Genomic DNA, 9,833 nt, shown 5'->3' with positions numbered 1-9,833 from the left:
TAAACCAAAAACATCACAGGGGTAAAGAAGATCATGGAATTAAGTGGAATGCAAAAAGTGTGTGGGGGTCTCTAAGATTGGCGTAGCCAATGTAATTAAATGTATAGCTTAAACATGTAAACTAAACTTTTGTGTTCCTTATCGAGTGCCAAGTGACCAGTATTTTGGTGCAAGATTAAGTAAAACATTAGAAATAAACACAGGAACTAAATTGCTGTCATAGAATTCCTCACTGTTTTTACAATAAGTGTTAAGAAATCGAACAGTGCTATTTGCCAGTAAAGTTAAGGATATGAATATAGGGCCGGATAAGGACCTGCTTCAAGGTCCGTTTTTAACTACTAATGGGTCTGATACATGGAGGGACCCGGCCCACTTAATGCCCATGGCCATAATCACAGACACATTCTTTTTATCATGTAGCCACAAGATCCCCATACTATTCATTAAGTGCAGTAACAACCTTTATTACTCACCTTCACCTTAATCCCTAGCTTGAGATGAACACAGCAAAAACTAAACCACCTGAAAGAGCTACTTGCCCAGCCCATCACCAGCCAAAAAAATTACCTCAGTTGTACCAGTGCATAATCACATATGGGAGGGGGCGTGGCCTGAGGCCGATGGAGCAGCACGCGTAAAGCGGAGCTCCCGGCGGCCTCCAACCTTTAAGCACCTATCCTGACTCCCCGACCACAGGCTCTCGCCAGAAATGCATCGCGGCGAGTGGGGGGACCCCCGTGGTACTCAGCGGTCACAGAGCAGAGAGCCTTACCGAGCCTAGAGGCGCGTCGACCTGGGCTGCGCGGCAGGACCGCCTGACAAAATGGCGACCCCGGAAAAGCACGGCGAATGAAGTCCGGCTGAGAAGAGCGGCTTCCGTGGGAGAAAACACGGCGGAAGGAAGAAGAAAGCAACTCAGGCCTCGCGCAGTGACTGCCGAAACACAAACGAGGAGTTGGAGGCGGAGGGACAGATCCGCGTCTTGGGCGGGGTTGACCGGGGCCGTGTGACGGGACCGCCTGACAAAGTGACAGCCCTGGAAATACATGGCAAGTGAGGTCGGGCTCTGGTTGGGAGGAACTGCTCCCGCGCGGGGAAGCATGGCGGAAGGAGCAGAGGAGCTACCCGGGCCCCGCGCGGTGACTGCTGGAACACAGATGAGGAGTCGGAGGTGGCGGAGCAGGTCCACGCTTCAGCCGGGGCGAGTGTGCACTGTGCGGGCCCAGGGCGCCGGCCCTCAGGCGCGGCCCCGGACCCATTTCAAGACTCAGAGGATCGTAGGATCCCCCTCCCTGCCCTGGGCACTCAGGGAGGCACAAAAAGAAGAGATGCGGTGCTCCCGTGCCTGAGGCGAGGTGAGTGGCTGTCGGGCCTGAGTCCTGGGCCTGAGATTGAGCTCCAAGGGGGACAGAGTGAGGAAAAGCGGTTACACCCCCCCTTCTTTTTTCCTTTCTTTGCTGGCCTTCGCTCTGGAATCCGAGAGGAAGAGGGCTGCAACGAAGAAGCAGCCTGAAATCCGGGGAGAAGGGGCATTGTGGGGATGTCTGGGATCGCGACTGGAAGTGCGGGCCTGGGGGTCGGGTGCTGGGCCCACAAGACACAAACCAACAATACCCCAATAATCATTGAACCAGGAGGACTCCCGGCCAGCCACGGCGCGGAAGATTAGAGCAATTGGAGCCCTCGAGACAGCGAACAGACCAGGACAAAGCCGGAGGAAAGACCCAGCCACACTTAACTGAGGCTATAAGCAGAGGTGGCACAACGAGGGAGATGGACAACAAGACCTCAGCCCTGAGATAAAGAAATAGCGACTGAGAATGGGCAAACCTAAGAGGAAGGATGGGACTGGAGAGGAGAGTGGCTCACATAGAGAAGGAGGGACTAAGGAACCGGATAAAGGAACCACGCTAGATACGCTGTTGCAAGCAATCCAAGCATCCAGAGAAGCCCTTGAACTGAAAATAGACTCACTGTCAGTGGATTTGATGCTCCTCAGGGACGACCACAGGCGAATAACAGACAGAGTGGTCGCCAACGAAAAATCACTGGAACACCTCACCCCGGAAAATGTGAAGATCCCCCAAGCAGTAGCCGAACTGTCAACACGGATCAAAACACTTGAAACACGCCCAGAAGATGCTGAAAATAGGGCACGGAGAAGCAACCTACGGCTGGTTGGCCTTCCAGAGAAAGCGGAACAAGAAGCCCCGGACAGGGAAACATACCTGGAGTAATGGATACACAAAGAGGTGGCCCCAGAAGGTCTGTCACAGTACTTTGCAATGGAGAGAGCCCATAGAGTACCGGCTAGGGCCCCCCCCCAGGGGCCAACCCACACCCGATTATAGCAAAACTGTTACACTTTAAAGACAGAGACTTTATCCTGTCCCAAGCAAAGAAAAAGGGGGAGATCAAGATGAGTGATCAGAAGGTTATGATCTTCCCGGATTTCACAAGAGATACCAAAAACAAAGAGCCACCTTTATAGAGATCAAACGATGACTCAGAGCAAGATCAAAACGCTATGCCATGCTGTTCCCAGCCAAACAAAAAATTATCACAAACAACGATACCCTCTTCTTCACCTCGCCGCAACAAGCGCAAGAATAGCTGGACACCCTGGGGACGGCTGGACAGGACAGCCAGGAAAGAGCCACTCATTCCCAAAAGGAGCCACGCAGCACAAAAAGGGAGACACCTCACGGAGGCGGCCCTGCTGCGCAATCAGGCATTGCAGGAGAGGGAAGAGGCGGTGAGGGTGGTGGCGGCAATGGGTAAAGAGGGCTCCACACTCACACGCCCATCAGACTCTCAGTCGAATCGGGAATCATTATCCACCGGGGCCTCCTACTTGTCACTAGACACGACGGAGAACCTGCCACGAATCACCCCCGGGACATCCGACGAAATCATCTGAGGTATAGATGACTCCATCACACGCCCCAGGGAAACCAAATGAGAAAGAACACGCCAGACCAGGATCACTGCGAGACACCTCTGCAACCACGGGAATGTGCAACTCGATAGAGCTTGGGAAAGCCAACACACAATGAAACTAGAATGCAGACTGCCCGGTCCACAGCGTCGCCGCTATCCAGAACTGCAAGTAACACTGGGGAGCCGGGGAGAGGGGCATACTACCAGGTGACCCAGGGATGGAAGGGGGCCAATGGGCCAGGCACACGGTTCTTGCCGCAATCCCCACATATATAATGTTTTTCCAGTTTGGGAAGGTTTGGACAGGGAAAGTTGGAAATCCGGTCCTGGGGAGAGGGAGTTTTGATATAAAGAGAATTGTTTGGTTAGTAGTTAATAAGTTTAGTGTAGATGACACAGCTCCAGGCTACATAAACCCCTGGCCAGACCCCTGGCCACTGTCCTATTTAGAATGGATACTCAGAAATGTCTGAACCCCTATATCACACATCCCCATAGGCTATGGATAGAATGTTAGACTATAAGCTCCTTACCTGGAACGTTAGAGGATTGAACAGCATAAACAAGCATTATAAAGTATACAACCAGCTCAAAAGGCGTGGCATACACATAGCAATTTTACAAGAAACACATCTCATTAACAAAGAGGTCACCGCACTAACAAAAAGATGGAGAGGACAAGTGTATGCCACAGAATACTCAGCGAATGCGCGGGGAGTCCTGTTATGGATCCGCCCTGGGGTCCCATTTCAGAAAACGAACACACTTATAGATAAAGAGGGAGGATATGTACTAGTGAAGGGCACCTAGGAGGAAGGGATGTCACACTAAGGGGTATTTATGCTCCCAACCAAGACCAAAACACCTTCCTAAACACACTCTCAAACAAGTGGCGATCACATCTAACTCAGGCCACAATTGTGGGAGGTGATTTTAATTGTATTGCATACACCGAGATGGATAGATCCCACCCGCCTCTAACGCACTCCCCTATAATCAAGACAGCCAGGGGCTTCGCAGGGTGGCAGAGAGACTGGGGCCTGGTAGACTCCTGGAGGCACCTTCATGCGCAAGAAAGGGACTACTCTTTCTACTCACACATGCACGACGTGCATGTCTGCCTGGACACTTTCTTAACATCCCCTGACGTGGATTGTGCAGTACGCAGTGCAGACTATCTCTGCCGTACCATATCTGACCACAACCTGTTACTACTCACACTAGATTGGAAAAAAGAGCGCTCCCAAATACCAGATTGGAGGCTCAGTGCCGAAACACTAGAAGATAGTGCCTTCCACCAAAACATTAGAGACACAATAAAAGACAACTTTGAGCACAACCAAGTCAACGCATCCACCCGAGCCCAAGAGTGGGAAGCATTTAAAGTGACTATAAGTGGTCTCTGCATGTCAGGGGTAATGGGGGTCAGGAGATCCCTAGAGGGAGATATCAACAAACACAAATCAGAACTGAGAACCCTGGAGCGTAATAGACCAGACAACCCTGAACTTGCCCCGAACATATCTGAAACTAGGAATAAAATAGCAATAGCCCTGGAAAAGCTTAGATGCTTTGACTATAAGAAGTACACTACCAGACGGCACGCGGAAGGAGACAAAGCAGGGGTATTACTGGCATGGCACCCTGCGCCGCCGAGACAGCACTCACTGGTAATGGAGTTAGTAGACCCGGTAGGAATGAGACTGTGCGGTCAGGGCGAGTTTAATACGAGCTTCACTGAATATTACTCAACCCTGTACGCCCCCCCAAAGACACCCCTGAGGCCCGAACAGTTGCGCAACCTTGTAAATACCCAACTTCCCACTCTAGATGGGGATGAGCAACAAGCATTGGGGGGGTTGATAACTTCTCGGTAGGTGAAGGCGGCAGCGGAGGTGATGGCTAGAGGGAAGGTACCCGGGGCAGACGGATTACCGTTATGTTGATCTCCTAGCACCGCTATTGAGTGACCTCTACAAAGAGGCGCTTGAAAATGGCAATCTGCCCCCATCCACAAATGAAACCATTGTGGTCCCTTTGCCCAAACAGGGGCGCCCACCAACAGATGTACGCTCCTACCGCCCATTATCCATGCTAAACATAGACTATAAAATACTGAGCAGTGCCCTTGCCACAAGATTACTGCCCATATGGAACATTTGATCCATAATGTCCAAACAGGCTTCATTCCGAACCGTAACACTGCAATAAAAATTAGGAGATTAATTAACATAATGCAATCAAACTCCCCAAACATTAACACAGCAGCGGTAGTAGTGGTAGACATTGAAAAAGCATTTGACAGGCTCCGATGGGACTACTTAGAAATAGTAATGCGGCAGATGAGACTTGGACCAGGGTTTCTCAAGTGGACGAAGCTACTCTACTCAACCCCCACAGCACGAGTCCGTACGGGCAAAAAAATATTGAGATCGTACAAAATCGGAAGGGGCACAAGACAGGGATGCTGGCTATCACCCCTGCTCTTTGCTCTTGCAATGGAGCCACTGGCGCAAATGGCTAGAACTGGGACGCATTACGAGGGACTCACCATAGGGGAGCAGACACATAAAATCGCACTCTACGCAGACGACATGTTGATATTCCTCAGGGATCCCAACACAGAATTACCAGGATCAATGGCACTGCTAGAGCAATTTGGCAGCATGTCGGGCCTCCACATAAATAGGCAGAAATCCCTCCTTTATCCACTACAACGAGGAGTACCCCAGGTCCCAAACAGGCGAGGCCTGGGATGGTCCCAGACCACGTTTCACTATCTAGGTGTTAACATATACCATGACATGGGAGATCTACTGGAGGGTAACGCAAACAGAGCGATTCGGAAGTTGAAAACTGATGTCCAATTCTGGAAGACACTGCCCTTATCAGTGACAGGCCGGGTAGCACTGGTGAAGATGTTGGACCTGCCAAGATTACTATATGGCTTTTCGAACCTACCCGTAATAATCCCCCGTCCAACTTTTAAAGAGATCGACTCTATTCTTACTAGCTTTATATGGGGGTGGGACGCCATAGACTAGCTTTACACAAACTCCAAAGACCTACAACAGAAGGAGGGCTGGCAGCCCCAGATATGGAATTATATTATTTGGCAGGGCAGCTTCAATGATTGGCCAGGAAATGGCACTCAGCGTTCCTGAACGGGCCGGAGACACATACAGAGGAGATCCCAGCCACAGCCATTGCGTGGATACTTCTAACACCAGGTGGGAAGTGTAAGACGGGCTCATTAGAGTTTTAAGTACTGAACCACTGCTGGAAACGCAGCTTGCAACGCACGCAAACTACACTTCCATACTCACCAAACCTCCCCTTGATCAGCCTAATCGCACTACCAGGGGGCAGCAACATTATGGGAATCACTAAACTAGGGATATCTGGCATTGCCTTAGTGGGAGACCTTTTCAGAGATGGAGAATTGCTAACATATGGGGACCTAATGACTCACCATGGAGCCAAGGCAGGGATGTTCCTTACACAAAGAGCACTCATAGCACTAATACAAAAGCACTGGAAGCAAGGCTCAAAGGAACCCCCACACACGCCGGATGCCATAGTATATGCACAATTGGAGGAGACAAGAAAGCGATATCAACACTTTACAAATCATTGCAAAGAGATACACTACACCCCCTAGATAGGCTAAGGACCCAATGGCAAGACGACACTGAGGAAAACATAGACGAGTCACTATGGGGGAAAATCACAACGCACATATACAAAGTCTCCCGAAACGCCTGTTTCAAGCTGATTAACCTGTACATATTTCACAGAGCATATTTAAGCCCCGCAAAGGTAGCATCACTGTATCAAAATACAAACAGTGCATGCCCCCGATGCGCGGAACAAGAGCTGACTTAATACATATGCTTTGGAGGTGCAGCATAGTGAAACAATACTGGGAGGAGATATTAAACACTATCACAATAATATCTAACAGGAGTCTCCCGCCCACCCCAACAGTGACACTATTAGGGGGTTTCCCCAGACCCTACCGGAAAAAATCACGAAGAAGTTCATAGATCTAGCATTGATACTCGCGAAAAGGGAGATCACAATGCATTGGAAAGACCCAAGTTGCCCACAGATATCAAGGTGGAGAGACACACTAGTCAGATGGGCTGAAGCAGAGGGAGAGGTCCTACACCAGGAAGTAGCACAGGGGGCAGGAAGTGCGGATGGGACCTGGGCATGGGATGACCTGCTCGATCGCTTGAAAAATCCACAAAATGGTTCCAGGGAACAGAGTGCATCATCAGAAGAATCAGATATGGCAGAGGAACAGCACCGATGACACATACACAGGCCAAATGTGTCAAGCAAGTCTAGATGGGATTGTAAATGACAGTGACCAGAGGGGAAGTAAAATAAAGAAAAAAAAATAAAGAAAAGAAACAAAGGACTGGAGCGGGCACATGGGAAGGGGCAAGGAGGGAGAATGTGGGATAAGTTGTTTATTCCTTAATTGTTGAAAGAAAACCAATAAAAATATTTACAAAAAAAATAATCACATATGGGAGTCTTTCATACCGATTTCAGTCCCAACAAAACCCATAATGCATTAGTCTATCCAAACTGCAGATCTGCTAGACATCCTATATTCTCCTGGCTTCTTAGGCAGGGTACCGAGACACATGCTCTTAGTCCTATTGAATAACTGCAAAAAGTTCTTGCCCAGGGCGGAGAGGCATAAACTCATCCTATGATCCACCAATAAACACTCTTCCTCTCCCAGGTCTACTTCATCCATCTAGAATAAAAAATGAAATTCACTCCATGAAGAGAATCATTAGCAAACACTACCAGCCAGAAGCGATACAGAAACTATGGGCCTGATATCTATTTTTTAGTGCGTTATTTAATTTACACAAAAGTGACGCAAACTTACAAAATATAATTGAATTTTGCAAGCTTGAACCATTTTTGCGTCACAAAATGACGCAAATGCGGCACTAAAATAGCATAAATCAGGCCCTATATTTCCTCAGATTTAATCAATGGCAGTCAATTTTGTGCAATCATGGGAGAAATTCCTGTGACTTTTTGCACTCAATTTAGAAATTTCTATTTCTAAAGAGAGATTTCTGTAGAGTTTGCTTTTGGAGACCTGTGGTGTCCAGGTATGTTATTTTATAAATCACTTTATCTCAAAGGATATACACACAATGACAGAGTTCCTCATTTAGACCTTACAAAAAGGATAAATGTAAACAAGGCATGAAAGGAGATATGCACCTTAGTACAGGAGGCCAAGTCCAATACTGTGGTTAGGCAGTGTATGACTCGAAGTAGACAGGCACTAAAGACTAGACTATTTCGGCAAGCTCTTTTGAAGTTTCTTGATTGTGTTACCTCTTCTGTAGCTGAGTGCCAAGAAACCTTGTAGTGCACGTGCACTTAAAAAATATCCTATAACACATCTATGTGTGCACTCAGTAATGTGTGGCACTTCTGTTTTACATCATTATCCAGCCTGTACCTGTTCAATCTATCAGTTAATGATCCATACATGCTTGCATTTTTTTATGTTCAGTGCACTCTTTTTTTTATCACAGATGGTTCCAGTTTGAGAACAGCTTAATTTGAAGTATGTTGAGTCTACATCAGTTTCCTTGCTTAAGGGTTACAGCTAAGGTACTCTAGCAGTCATTTCAATTTAGATACACCTACCATGTGTTGGTTGAGTTACTGAATATCAACCCCCAGAACATTGAGGAACAAGAATGTCAAGGACAGCCTGTCAAGCGAGAAAGTTAGGTTCATATAGGGAAGCATAGATTTACTATTACTAACTCCACATCTTTAACATCTAGATGGTATATATATATATATATATATATATGCATATTTATATATATACACATTCATTTTATATACACTTAAAAAGCTAAAGGTCACAGGGATGTTATAGTTAGGCTCAAATTTTAAACATGCAAAACCATAGAAGTTCACTTGTTTTGGTTAAAGTTATCTGAAGTAACTATAAATTGTGCTGCACCCTCGCCATGCATTGCTAATTACCCCACATGTGCAAAAAAAATATTGTTGAGAAAACTGTGCATGGCAGCAGTGCGTTATAGTTACCTTACGGAGCGAATCAGAGTTACTTGATAACTTTAACTATAACTGTGGAATTTCTATGGATTTGTGTGTGTAGAATCTGAACCTAACTATAACGTCCCTGCAACCTTTGTTTCTTTCAGTATATATATATATATAGATAGATATATATATACACACACACACACACACAGTATTTTGTCCTGGGTACATTTTTTCAATATTTTGTCCTGGGTATTGTATCCCATTGATATTCTCTGGAGTTGATAAGGGTGCACAACTCATGTGTTAACTCCCTCCATAATTGTTATGGTCTTGGGGTTGGCCACTCTCCAGGCTTCTAAAGTGATTCTCCTGCTTTTTTGCTGAAAGTGGCCGCTGCGGCCGTACACCTTGCTGTCCCTAGACCCTGCTGATATGAGCCTAAGAATGAATGTTTCAAGCCAGTTCCTTAGCGGCTGGACATTTGAACCCTAGACAGAATATTAGCGGTTCCATATAACGTGCCCTCCTGGCAAAGTGCTTAGTGAACCCCCATCCTATTAGGACAGCGTTCTGTACACCATCCCCAATCACCAGGTCCCCGGGGTCCACTCTAATTGCATTACCCATCGTACAGATAAATCACTGCTCATCCCAAAGACACACACCTGAACCTTGAGTACATCGCTCACCTGTGGGAGACTCGGGTTACATTTTTACATTTAATAATGACCCATGAATGTGAAAAAAACACATCAGCGTCAGATTTAGAGGACGTAAGGTGAAACAAACAAAAAAAAAAAAAAATTACATGTTAGAAGGTT

Source organism: Pleurodeles waltl, chromosome 4_2 (assembly GCF_031143425.1).
Source record: "Pleurodeles waltl isolate 20211129_DDA chromosome 4_2, aPleWal1.hap1.20221129, whole genome shotgun sequence".
NCBI lineage: Eukaryota > Metazoa > Chordata > Amphibia > Caudata > Salamandridae > Pleurodeles > Pleurodeles waltl.
This window is presented reverse-complemented; position numbering follows the sequence as displayed.